Source organism: Anser anser (assembly GCF_964211835.1).
Source record: "Anser anser genome assembly, chromosome: 2".
Taxonomy (NCBI): Eukaryota; Metazoa; Chordata; class Aves; order Anseriformes; family Anatidae; genus Anser; species Anser anser.
Window position 1 is genome coordinate 17,549,218 of NC_139721.1, and position 14,914 is coordinate 17,564,131.

Sequence of the window (14,914 nt, forward strand, 5' to 3'; positions counted from 1 at the left end):
ATCTCCATTTAATGAATGAATTAGATTCCTTTTTGAGCTAGCACAGTGGCTGTGTGGATGAAGTGCAAACTAAAGCCATCAGTTAACTTGGGCTATGGCATACCCATCTGAACTACAAATAAGATAAAAAATTAAGGTACTAATTTTATTTATTTTTTTGTTTATTTATTTTTACTCAGCCTTTTTTTTAGTATAATAAGCTCTTCACGGGATTGTACATTTATTTTGGAACACAAAATCTTTCGTAAGGAACTTATATCCAAGGTAATTATGTTTCTTCCACAAAACAGTTGGGCTTCTTAGTATTTTGTGCACAGTTTAGGAAAATTAAACAGTAAAAAACAATTGTCCAGCTGTAAGTGGCACTAGCTATATACTGCATAACACTAGCAATGTCTCTGTATGAAAAGTAATGTTGATTGCCCTCTACACACGTCTTTTCTACCTTTCCTTGCTGTGACAGAATTAATAATGTAAAGAATCTCTCAGAATGGTTTATGTGTTCACCAGAACAATATGACTGTAAACATCTTTCTCCTGCCTCATTTCTTCTTTTCAAATAGATTAGGAGAGGTTAGCATAGAGAGACAAACTATATAAACTTACCTGCAACACAACTGAAAAAAAAATGCTAATAGCTTTTTCCTATTGTTTGATATCCCCCCCCAAATTAAGAGCGTTCTTAAGTAGTAAAATGAATGCAGACTTGCTATAAAAATATTAATTTAAACTCCTGTGAGTCTCAGCTTCCATCAGCCTCCGCTCCCAGCTGCTCCCTAGGCTTTCTACATGAAAAAGTGCTTTTCCCTTGTCTACTTTGTTTCCAAGCACAGGAGTATGCTGTCACTGCATACTTATTAAAATAATAATAATTCTTTTGTAGTGTCATCCTGCTCTAACACTAAAACAAGTAGAATAGCAACAAAGTAGAAGTATGAATTACAAGTATGTTCCTTCTACCAGCTGTGATTGATCAATGAATGTCTACAATAGAAGACAGGTCTGAGGAGGAAAGATTAACTTTATGTGATGTACTGGGTGCATCTGGGATGGAGTAAACCTTTCCTGGAACAGCCTGTAGTGGTGTTTTTACTCTGCTGGGCAACTGAAGTCCACCACAACCACTCTTTCACTCCCCCTCCTCAGAACAGGAAAGAATGCTGGAAAGAAAAAATAGGCTCATGTGTTGAGATAAGAACAATTTAATTAAAGGGAAAAGGAAGAGAGAAAAAACAAGCAAAGGCCACGTGGAAGTACAGAGAGAGGAAAAAAGTATAATTCCCTACTTCCCATCAACAAGCAATGTTCGGCCACATCCTGGGAAGCAGGGCTTCAAGATGAGTAGCAGCTGTTTGGAGGACAGATGTATTCATAATGAGAGCCCCCCCCCCCCCTTCCCTTTCCCACATTTTATTTCTGAGTGTGACATCACATGGTATGGAATATCCCTTTGGGCAGTTTAGGTCAGCTGCCCTGGTGATGTCCCCTTCTCACCTCTTGCCCACCCTCAGCCTACTGGCTCTTGGTGAGGTTTGGAGGAAGTCCTGATGCTGTGTCAGCACTGCTTAGCAGTAGACACAGTACTGGTGTGATACCAGTGCTGTTCTAGCTACAAGCGCAGAGCACACCACTGTATGATCTGCTGCAGGGAAAGTTAACTCCATCACAGACAGACCCAATATGCCCGTATAGTGTTGTGCTTTGCACTTGTAGCTAGAAGAGCATTGATATCACAATGTTTTGTTTATTGCCAAGCAGTGCTGTCACAGCAGAAAGACCATCTCTCCAACTCTGCCCCATCAAAAGGACAGTAGGCTGGGGGTAGGCATGGGGAGGGGACATCACGAGGATGGCTCACCTAAATTGACCAAAGGGATATTCCATACCATATCATGTCACAGTAAGGCTGGGGGGAGGTCAGAAGGGTAGGGGGTGGGTGGTCTGGGGGAAGAGGGAACTCTTGTTATGAAAGCATTTGTCTTCCCAAGAAACTTCTACTCATATTGAGGCCCTGCTTCTATAAGTGGCTGAATATCATTTGCTGGTGGGAATTAGAGAGCAATTTTCCTCCTGCTTTTGTGTGCCTTTGCTTGCTTTTTTTTTTTTTTTTTCTCCTTTCATTATACTTCTCCTTTTAGTTTGTTTTGTTTTTGTTTTTTTCCTACCCCCTGTACAAATTAAGCATAATTTATACTTGCATTGTGATATAAGTACATTGCTGTAACACTCTACTAACTCAAAATCCTGTACAGCATCAACTAACATTAAGTTCTTCACATGCATAACGCCCCAAAGAACCTGCTCAGATAATACTGGACTCTGACACCTGCTTGTTTCCAGTGGTGACTATTGCTGCTACAACTAGGTAATCAAAACTGAGTACTGAACCTGGAGAGGACAGAACAGATCACATCTGGTTTATAAGAAATTAACAGAAATTGCAGTGTTCAAGGCAAAAAAAAAAAAAAAAAGTAATAAATAAATAAAATAAAAAGTGTTATATTTAACATATTCCTAACGATATCTAATTGAAACTGAATTATCACATGATCACATGCAATGACAGCAGGAGTGCACTGTGTAGTAACAGTGTTAATAATCAACATAAAGTAGGATAGATTATATTAATGTTAACAAAACATTAACTACAGATTTTAAACCATGGACAGCTGTGGAATTCAGCTACCTAGATCAACTTAGCATTTACCTTCTTACATGTCACAAAATATTTTACAATGATTGGATTAGCCAGGTGAAAACGGAGCTAAATGGAACATGACAGCATCTGCAAAAGCAGTACAAAACCTTTAACCTAGTACAAAAGCTTTACGGTACAGTATTTCTTTGTTTGACTTAACACTATCAGCAAGAATAGCAATGGCTAAAATCCTGTTTACATTGTCATATTATTTATTTTCTGTATTTTTCTGTATAGCTTCTTGTTCCCCAGTACTTATATCACTGACCGATTAAAAGGAACACTAAAATAAAAGAACGGGGATAATATGACTAATCTCTTTGTCTGATTAATATCCTCACTACTCAAGCCAAATTTTTCACTGCTGTATATATTTTGTGTCTGACTTGATTTATTTCATAGATGCTTTACAGGCAAAGAAAGTGTAGTTTTTGTCCGGATTTTATCTGTCTAACACTGTGTCCTCCATTAATACGGCTCCCATTTTTACAGCTTAGAACGTATCTTTCTGTAGTTAATCAGCTCATTGGAGACAATGGAGTCAGTTCAAATTGTATTACATTGCAGATGGAGACAAGATTGAGCAGAATTTGTGAGTCTAAACTCAGGAGATGATTCAGATTACCTACTGTTCGCATCTGCCAGATCCTTCAGAATCAGAAGTCTCAGGCTGAGCTGTCAGTACCTAAAGCTTCTTTGCAATTCTTAAGTGGGTAAAGAATTCACTCCCTTTCACAGAAGGCCTCAAGAGACTTAGTGCATTTGGTGTATACAGACTGTTCATTGACAGGTAAACATTGAATTCAGACCAATATTCAATCTAAACTATCTATTTGTTGAAAATAAACATGTGTACATACCTTTAGGAGTTCTTACTACTAGCGACTGATTACACAGCTCTAGTATTCTTTGCTGTTTCTCAGAGATGGGCAGTGCTGTGGCACAATAATTATAAAAAATACATCCTTCTGTGTGATGTTATTTAACACACTGACAAGTGACTCTGATTCTTTTGGCTGTGATAAAAATATCAGACCAGTTCTTACTTATATCCATAAGCTCTGTATAAGTCATTCTCATTATACAAAGTTATAGTATTAAGAGACTTTAAATACAAGACCTGTCATTCCATTTAACATTTTTAGTATTTCTATATTTGAATGAGCTTCTTGTACATCCCAGTTACAGTTTATGCTCTTGTATTTGCTTCTACTCCACTGCATTTCAACCACCTGACAGATATGATATTTATACTCCATTTATTCAAAATTTAGCTTTCATTAATTCTGTAGTTTCTTTCTTGAAAAGTTCCTTTCTGGACTTCAAACATGTACTTTTCAATTGTCTATGAAAGCCTTGGCATAAAATATGTATTTTGACTAACTTCTACATGTTGTTTTGTTGTTGTTGTTGTTGTTGTTTTGTTTTGTTTTTGTGTTTGTTTGTTTGTTTTGCTAAAACCTGGATATTTCCTAAGCATAAGCTAAAGGCTTTATCACTGCTCATTTTCCCTGATTTAACCATCTCTTTTATCACTGTAATATCTATAAATCTAGCCTATTTTGATTTATTTGATATTAGATTTCTAGTTGTTCATCTGCTTAACAAGTATATATGTTGCCCTATTTAATGTAAGATCCACCTCTCTTTTGGTTTATATACAACATTATTTATTATTATTATTATTATTATTATTGTTGTTGTTGTTGTTGTTGTTGTTGTTGTTATGCCCTGAAACAAAACAATATAGTCTTTAATTAGGTGTTTCAATAAGTCATTAACAGGACTGGCTTTTTATTTTTTTCTCTGACAAATTCTTCTCTTTCTTTTTCCTAAAATACCCTTTAAGCATTACTTTTATCTATACAAAGATGTGTTGCTCATAAACTCTACTACTTTCATGAGATAGATACAGCAGAGACATAAATAATGCTTTTGGATCTGCCACTTGTATTGGGCTTCTGTGTGTATTGGGTTTATGTGGCAAGGGTTTGGTAGCAAGGGCACTGCAGGGGTGGTCTCCATGAGCAGAGCCCAGCAGCTGCCCCATATCAGAGCAGAGCCAGCTCCAGCCAGCTCCAAAAGAGACACACTGCTGGCCAGAGCTGAGCCAGGGAACGATGCTGGTTGGGCCTCTGGGAGAGAAGACTGAAGAAAGGGGAAAAAAAATATTTCTGTGCAACAGCAACTGGCAGAGAGAGGAGTGAGAACCAGCCCCGCAGATACCAAGATCAGTGTAGGAGGGCAGGAGGTGCTCCAAGCGCCACAGCAGAAGTTCCCCTGTGGCCTGTGGAGAGGCCCCTGGTGGAGCAGGCTGTCCCCCTGCAGCCTGTGATGTGCCATGCCAGGGCAGATATCTGTGCTACAGCCCGTGGAGACCCCCATACAGGAGAAGGTGGATGTGGCCTGGAGGAAGCTGCGGCCCATGGAGAGCCCCCGCAGGAGCAGGCCCCAGGCCGGAGCTGCAGCCCGTGGTGAGGAGCCCACGCAGGAACTGGGGGTCTGGGGGGAGCTGCCGCCCGTGGGGGACCCGTGCTGGAGCAGTTTGCTCCTGGGGGATGGACCCCGTGGTACAGAGCCGTGTGGGAGCAGTGCTTGAAGAGCTGCTGCCTGTGAGCAGCCCCCGCAGGCTCAGTTCGGGAAGGACGGCATCCCGTGGGAGGGACCCCGTGTTGGAGCAGGGGCAGAGAGTGACCATGAAGTGGAGATGAAGCACGGACTGAAAAGAGCCCCCATTCCCCATTCTCCTGTGTGGTTCAGGGGGAGGAGGTAGAAGAGGGCAGATGGGGGGAAGGTGTTTTTAGTTTGCTTTTAGAGTCTCACTTTTCTAGTCTGCTGTTTATAGGCAATAAATCATATCAATCTTCTCTGATTGAGTCTGTTTTGCCTGGGACAATAATTGTTGAGTGATCTCCCTGTCCTTATCTCAATCCTTGAGCCCTTTCCATCATATTTTTCCCCCCTGAAACTTATACATACTTTTGGGGTATATGCAGTGAGAGAGAGGTTCTGGTGGAGTTCAGCTTCCACCACAGTGTGGTAAGGGTTTGTAGCAAGGGTCTGTAGGGGTGGCGTCTGTGAGTCCAGAAGCTGCTGCATGTTAGGTAAGAGGTAGTTCCAGTAGCCTCCAAAAAGGGACCCACTGTTGGCCAAAGCTGAGCCAATGAGTGATACTTGTTGCACCTCTGTGAGAGCAGATTTAAGAAAAGGAAAAATCCTGTAAAACAGTAAGTAAGAAAATGCAAAGAGAAACAATCCTGCAGATACCAAAGTCATTGCAGAAGGAGGCCAGGAAGTGCTCCATGTACCACATCAGAAGTTCCCCTGCAGCCCATGGAGAGGATCATGGTGGAGCAGGCTGTCCCCCTGCAGCCCATTGGGTACCATGTAGGAGTGGACAGGTGGATGTGGCCTGAAGGAGGCTGCAGCCCATGTGGAGCCCCCTCAGGAGCTGATGCTGGGCTGGACCTGCAGCCTGTGGAGAGGAGCCCACGCAGGAGCAGGTGATCTTATGGAATATCTGCAACCTGTGGGGGATTTATAGTGGAGCAGTCCATATCTGAAAGATGGACCCTGTGGCATGGGCCCATATTGAAGCAGTTCTTGAAGCTGTCTCAGAATCAGACTGCATATCAACTGCATGGAGCAGTTTGGGAAGAACTACATCCTGTGGAAGGGACTCCACACTGGAACAGGGGGAAGGAGTGAGGAAGGAGTGGCAGGGTTGAAGCATTATGGACTAACTGCAAGTCCCATTCCCTGTTCTTCTTTACTACTCAGGGGGAGGAGGTAGAAGAGGGTCGTGAAGGTGTTTTTAGTTTGCTTTTTCTTCTCACTGCTCTAGTCTGTTTGTAGTTGGCAATAAATTACATTAATCTGTCTTAGGCAGAGTGTCTGTTTTGCCCATTACAGTAATTGGTGAGTGGTCTCCCTGCCCCTACCTCAACACTTGAGACTTTTTTTCAACATATTTTCTCCCCCATCCCCTTTAAGGATGGGGAGAGAGAGAGTGCCATGGTGGAGCTTAACTACCTATCAGTGTGAAACCACCACACCACTCTTAAACAAACAAACAAAAACAACAACAAAAAAACCAACAACAACAAAAAAACAGCTGAGCAATCTTTAGCTCATCCTTAAGTTCAGTTGCTTCTGTAATTCTTATATAAAAATCAATTTGTTTTCTGAGCCTGTAGTGGGCTTATACATCACTTCCTCTCATTCTGAGGGCTGTTGAAGATTTGGTTATAGACGAAATACAGCAACCATTAGGAAATTTTCTCTTTCAGTGAATCTTCTTCCAGCAATATGTCCCAGTTGCTTCCTGTTTCTTTCAACAGCAGAAGTAGTTCTATACAAATATATATGTATTTTTAAGAAACATAAACAATTTTTTTTTCTCTTTTTTTTTTTCTCCATGTGCACAGTTATATAGTAATACCACAGTTAGAGTAGTAGAGTAGGCAGGAAGCATGGATGCTGAATTCTTCACAGCATTGTTATGGTTTTGGCTGAGTTAGAGTTCTTTTTCTTTGTAGAAGCTCATATGATGCTGTCTTTCATATTTTTGTTGAAAGTAGAGGTAACACACTGAAGTTTTTAGTTGTTGCAGAGCAGTGCTTACACAGAACCAAGGACCTTTCTGCTGGGGGTGCACCAGGAGCTGGGAGGGGACCACAGCCAGGGGTTAACTCATCAATGCCTGAACTCTGTGACACTATGACCTGTGATGCAGACCTACTTTGAAATGAGACTCTGTCTGTTAATTTGTTCCCCTTCTGGGTCTATTCCTGGGTTGGTCGGTCTCTTTTGAGAGAATTTTTAACCCTTGTTGGCCAGTCTTTTTGGAGATTTTTTTTTTTTTTGACCCCTTTGGTGGTGGGGTCTCTTCAGAGATAGCTTCTTGACTGCCCCCAACTTTCCCACAGTTTCTGGTACCAGTAATTCTATGATTATGCATATGCAAATAATCTTTCATATGTATCGTATTAATAAGTATAATCTATTATAAATCTCTTTGCTGTTAGAGTATTGATAAGCTTGTAATCTATACATATTTTCACTGTCATAATATTATTGAGGCTTTGAACCTGTTCGCAAATCATATCTGCTACTATATTACTGATTTTCCTACCTCAAATTGCCTTTCTACTATTTCTGATTGCTGTTACTATTAATTGGTTCTGTATCCCTAATATCTGTTGCATATATATTTACTTGTGTCCTGGTAATATCTGTACTAGCTTTTTATGAATATATCCATAATCAGTGTTCTTACTAGTGATTTATGATGATTTATAATAAATAGAAAACCTTAAAAAACAAATAAACAAAACAACAACAACAACAAAACCTCTTGTGTATCATGGAAGCCTTTGAACTCACTGTTTATATCTCTGTATACCCACAGGCTGGGTAAATAAAGCTTCTCAGACTCACTGAACATATATAAAATTAAATATGGGAGAATGATATGCCTAATAAAATTTATAAACACAACAGTTCCCAAATGCTACACGTAAGTCATGCCCGGCAATGTTGTCTAATAACATGACAGATGTAAAAATAGAATAGAATAGTTCCTGTCATCGGTTACCAGAGGGAAGACACTGGGCACCTTCCCCTCTGCTTCTCCTGCTCAGGAAGGTCTAGAGAGGTCACCCCTGAGCCTTCTTTTCTCCAGTCTAGACAACCCAAGTGTCCTCGGCCTTTCTTCATAAAGCATGCCATCCAGACATTTTATCAACTCTGTTGCCCTCCTCTAGATGTTTTCAAGGACCTTAACATCCTTTTTATATAGCCCAAAACTGCATACAATATTTAAAGGAAGGCCACACCACTGCTAAATAAAACAGGAAAATCACCTCTTTTGACTGGCTGGCTATGCCGTGTTTAAGACGTCACAAAATGTGTCTTGTTCTCATGGCTTCCAGGGCACACTGCTGATTCATGTTAAGCCTGCTGTCAACCAATACCCCCAGATACTTTTCTTCTGAGCTGCTCCCGAGCCACTCATCTCCCAGTCTGTACTTGTGCCTGGCATTAATCCATCCCAAGTGCAGAATCTGACATTTTCCTTTGTTATTTATTTATTAATATTTGGAAGATTTTCCTTATAATCTTGTTTGGTATAGTAGCATATCTTACCACCTGAGGAGAGCAGTGCAGACAAGAATGTTTTAGATATTTAGGCCTTCAGTGATCTTTTCAGTGCATTTCCGTCTGTAACTATTCATACAATGACAATATTTCTTTGTTTAAAACACATGCCAGTTTTTCCTCTTACCATTGATCTCTGATCTCAACAAGGATGAAGAGGTTGGTTGATACATCACCAACACCACACAGAAGGATTTTCAGGTTATTACATGACAGTTCCAGGTTTTGAGGCTATCGATGAACTTGAATAATTTGCTTTCATGATCTTGACTCTGACAAAAAAAGGCCAGTTCAGTTGCCTAAACATTTGTATTTGTGTCATTGAATTGTATCTTTGCTGTTTTCTTGTGTACAAATTATCTTCACAGGTCTGGTAGATAAGAAATTAAGGGAACTCATGCAATATCTGCACTACAGGTTGCAGTCCAAGCATGTATAGTAAATATCTGAAATGATATGAAGATTTTGGCAGCTGACTACATCACAGATTTTAATCCATGTATGCATATTTTCAGACAAATAGCCTTTAAAAAGAGAGGTCCAGTTATGAAGTCTGATTTTAAAGTGCTTCATAACACAAATGGTAAAACCTCAGTTAAGAGATGTTACTTCTATTTTCACAATAACATGCCCTTTAATATGATGCCTAACCTTGACTTAAAAGGCTGAAACTGATGAGAATACATTATAGCACTAGATCAGTTATACAATGATTTATTGCCTCCGTGTTAAAAACCTACTGTTAGTAATTTTATTTTGTCCAGTTTCGGCATCTAACTATCAAATCTCACTATGTCTATTTCTGCCTATTTAAAGGACCACCTGTCAACAACAACAACATCAACAAAATTTGCAGCCTATTTATTTTTAGGCCATCATCCTGTCATTTCAAACTTCCATGCATAAAGGAAAATGATTTTCACCCAGAAATGTGCTTAAATATTCATACCTTGAAGGAAAACACATTGCATAGTGCTTACTCAGATTTTCTACTTCACTCTTATCTAGACATCAAGATTGTACATTAGGATCAACAGTGGAAATATATTTAGGATAAATAACAGATTATGTGCTGCATTAAGCAATCAGGATAAGAAGCAATACATAACATGAAACTAATTATTTTTTCACTAAAAATAATCTCCATAAAAGTTCTTTACATTGCTCCCTTTGAGGAGAAAAAAACAAACAAACAACAAAAAAAACCCACGATCTTAACAGGCTTTCATTAATTTTTAGTATTTGAAGTGCAAAGGAATGAGGGATTAAAAAAAAATTGGTCAGAACTAATATAACAGTTTAAACACAAATACCACAAGTTTGCCTTGGGGGCTTTGGGATCTAACTAATGCTTAATTACATTACATAAAAAAAAAAAAGCCTTTCAAGGTGATAAAGACCAGAGCAATCCATTATATTTCTATCCATGTTACTGCAAACACATTCAGATATATAGTCCTGTTAGGCATGTTTCACTTACTAGAAAAAAGCAGTCTGTTACAAACAGTTGGCAGTTTGGGAATATGACAGAGAAAAAAAAAAGAAAAAAAAAAAACAGATGGAGAAAGGCTAATAAATGCATGGTGGCACTAAGGAAATGACAAAAAAATACTTAGTAATTACAGTTAGGTTGGCCTTCACAACCTCAATATGGACACATATACCTTACTTAATATGCCATGCCATGGCCTACAGGCAAGATATTGTATAATAAGTGTTTTGTTTAAATTTTTAAAGCAAAATATATATGTATATATAGTTTTTTTTTTTATTATTTTTATTTTAAGTAAAAAGTGAGCAATAGCATTGTACTTAAATAGTTAACACGTATGAGGACAGTCCTACATGTGTTTAAGCAGTTGATTGCTAAATAACTATTTTGAACAGTTTGAAGTGACATGTTGGCATCTGCCACACTGATCCTCAGGGAAGAATTCTTCACTTAAGAAGAATGTTGTTGTTGTTGTTTTTCGTCTCTGAAAGTCATAATGGTACAATTTTGAATAATTTTCACAAAGTAGAAACTATTTGGAATTAATCTAAGGTTGAAACGTACTTCACAAGAACAAAATTCTATGTTCCAACAAATTCCTAAATTTTTAAATTTAAATTGTACCTTTTTGAAGGCACAAGCACCTTATATATAAATACACATGCAAGTCTAAGTAGAGGTACAAATGAATTAGTTATTGTTGTAAAATTTGCTGTTATCAGACTCTGACGAAATGAAAGAAAATATACTGCAATATTTGCATTGTAGATATAATACATATAATATTTTAATAAGTATTTATAACAAAGTCAACTGTTTTTCATTGTAATGGATACAGGAAAATGTGACTGTTTATTTGCTTTTGCAGACAATAATTTATATCACTTGTATTTGGCCTTTTTTCCAATGGCACAGATTTCAAATGGCACAGAAGCTATTCTATAATAGGGATTTTTCTTATTTATGTAACTTAATTTTGATGCTAAAAAACCCCACATACTTTTAGGAGCTACACTGTGAGCACCATGATAACCGTTAGGAAGAATTTAGCTATGGGGTTATCCCCATTTCTACATGCCTGCATTTTCCCTTGTTTCCTGTCCATCAACATTTCTCTAAAGAGAAAAAATAGTAAGGCTGTTTTACCAAGAATAGGACAGATGGTCAACTCTAAGATCTAAGATCAACTCTAACTCAACATACCCACTAGAAAGTAATAACATCTAAATTTGGAGTTAGACTATCTTAAAAACAGTGCTAAGGATATTTTTAACTTATTCTTAATTTGCCTTTCATGAACCCATGCTGACTGGGCCTGATCCCCCAGTTGTCCTGCATATGCTGCATGGTAAAGTAAAATGGTACAAGTAAAGCAAAACAAAAGGTATTGTTATAATATTAACAGTTAAAAACTGTTCATAAAGAAGGGATATTCACAGGTTGAAGACACAACACTGGCACAACAGAGCAGAAAATCCATCTGTACAGATGTCACAAAAAGCCAAAACATATCCTAAATTTTAGAAAGAAGATATTACTTCTTTTATAAATAGAATTTATGTGAAAATCATGGAGACATCAGTGACTTTGAAGATGGCTCAATTTTCCTGTGTTTATTTACTGAATGTAAGCGCACAGATACTCGTAACAGGTATAATCCTCACCATGGGTGTGAAACTAAGGATTTCTACTTCACTCAAAAAGGGTGTAAATGGATAAATTTATAAGTACTATTGGAATGTAAGAAAACACTTGATACGGAGTACTTTCATAAGTAAGATTTCTACAGACTTGTCTCATTACTTTTTTCAAAATCTAGCATTTTGGTCAATGAACAAATACATTCAAGACATTTATATTACCATGAAAATTTAAATACAAAAATAACTTCCATGAAGCAAATAAACTGCTCAAAGGCAAAGCTGTAGACTATTATGAGTAGGAATGTAAAGAATTTTACCTCACATGCATGTCTTCCTTAAAAGTTTTGGGAGACAAAACAACAAAAAACAACCTTCTGGTAACAAAATAGCGTTGTCTGACAATTAAAGAAAAAAAAATAAATTCATAATCACTCAGGGTTTTTGACCTGAGGTTTTGACCTGAGTAAAAGATTCTTCTTATGACAGACAATGAAATATTTAGGGCAATAATAAAATAAAAGGGTTATTTTTAGTAGGTTTTGCCTTTGGTCCCAGACCTTCTCTTCATCTTTGTGAGATACCTAGGGTCAACCCAGATGCAAAGAAGTTGTTAGTAATAATAGTGGACTAATAGTAAATAATATGTATAGTTAAAAAATAATAATATCCGGACTCCTTAAGTAGCATCAATCACCATCACTGAAGGGGGTGGAGATGACTCAAATAAATATGTTCAGTGAGTTAAACTACTGGAGCTCAGAAAACAATAAAACCAGAAACTAAATAACTGTGTAGGCCTGTTCTGAGTAAATTCATAATTTTAGTTAAATATCTAAAGTTGCAAGATCGCTGTACGTTTTTATGAAGGTGCTTAATAGGATACAATCTATCTAAAAGAGAAAAATAAAGCTAAAATCTTTCCCAGAATGTGCAGTTATTACTCTACTTTATTTCAAAGGAATTTAAAGCATGAACATTTATCAGAGTTTATCCCCCTACTACTTGATAAACACCTACTGCACAGTTCCTTGAAACCAGTATTAGAGTTGTGTAAAACATGAATTACGGTCAAGATTAACTACCTTTTATATCAAAGTTGTTGATTAATATACATGCATTGAAATGAATTAATGTGGACTGAGTAAAATACATTGAGCCTTCTTCTGAATTATTTTAATTGTTCCTTTTACTTAATATTTGATAAAACAATGAAATATTACATATATTCAAATAAGTTTTCATAAATCAGGATCAATTAAATACTCTCTCTCTCTGCTTTTTTTCTCATGTTATTTCCTTTTTTTTCATATTTTCATGTGAGAATTGAGAAATTATGACTTTTAAATCATTTTATTAAAAAACACTTGTGGGAAAAAGAAAAACAAAACCAAATCCTCAAAATCTCTAATTTTCTATGAGGTAAAAATAAACTTTAAGAAGGAGCAGGACAGAATATTGATCCAATCCACAGGAAAGAGAAGTAGAGAAGTGACTAATGACCTAATGGAGAGGTGAAGATCACTCCATTGATAAGCCCAAACAAAAATAGCTTTTTATTCTTTCATCCATTTTTCAATCTTACAATCCTGTTCTCCACATCACTAGATGTTTTACATTTTTACATTTACAAAACAGTTTTACATTTACAAAGACTTTTGACTTCACACTTTTCAACAAGTTTATAAGCGGTTTAACTCATCATGGTTCTCCTAGATGAAAGTGCTAGGTGGGGAATGAAATGGCTGTTTAACACAGCATCATTTTTAAAGTTGGTATATAATTAAGCCAAAAAAAAATTTGGGGATTCAGTTCTGGAAAGCTATAAGTTATTTTTAAAAACTCATGGATATTCAGGGAAGTGCAGCTGAAAGACACTGCATGCTAATCCTTGTGAAGTGATTTGAACACTGTGGAAGTTCTAAGACTGTATTTACTTAGTAATTATGAATATTTTGTTGTTGTTGTTGTTTTGTTTTTTTGAATACTCTTTTCCAAGGACTCATACAGACTGTTTACTTCCAACTTGAAACAGAACTTCTCAAACACCATTAATAATTTGTGAGGACTCTGCTGTCCAGAAGAGGCAACATAGAGATCATTACAATCCAAAATAATTGTGCAATGCTGGATTAGTTTTCAAAGTCTCTTAAATGTAATAAAATATATTACATATATAAACATATAATCCATATAATCTTGGTATTGTTGAAGTCGGAAGAAGTCTGATATCATCTAGCTCAATACCCCCAAGCTGCCTAGGTCTGCATCCTGGGTTTTGAACATATTCATGGATAGAGACCCCACAACCCCACTTTGTGCAGTGCTTTGTCACCCTCACATGGAAAATTTGTTTTCTTGTGTAAAGATGGAATTTTATGTTTTCATTTTATGTGTTTGTTTGTTTTTGTTTTGTTTAATTCGTGCCCATTGTCTCTTCTTCTGTCACTAGGCATTGCTGAAAAGAGCCTGGTTCTGTCTTTAAAGACTTTCTTCAAGTATTTATATACATTGATCAGATGCCTCTGAGCCTTCCCTTCTCCCGGATGAACACTCACAGCATTCACATCCTTTCATGATATGACAGAAGCTCCAATCTCTTTGTGACGTTTTGATGGACTCCATATCTTTCTGGTTCAGGGGAGTCCAGCACTAGAGAGTATTCTTTATATAACATCTGTAATTTAAACAAATCACTTAAAAAACAAACAAACACAAAAAAAGAACCAACCAACATACCAACCAATACACCAACCACCACCAACAAAAAAGTATACATAATTAACATACTAATTTCTATGTCTTAAAAGCCTAGATTTATTACTTTTTTATTACTAGCTTTATTTTTTCTTTCTTCCTTCCACAATTCTCAACAGGTAGGTTTAAATGTTGACTCTTTAATTTAGAGCATTTTTTTTTGTCTCT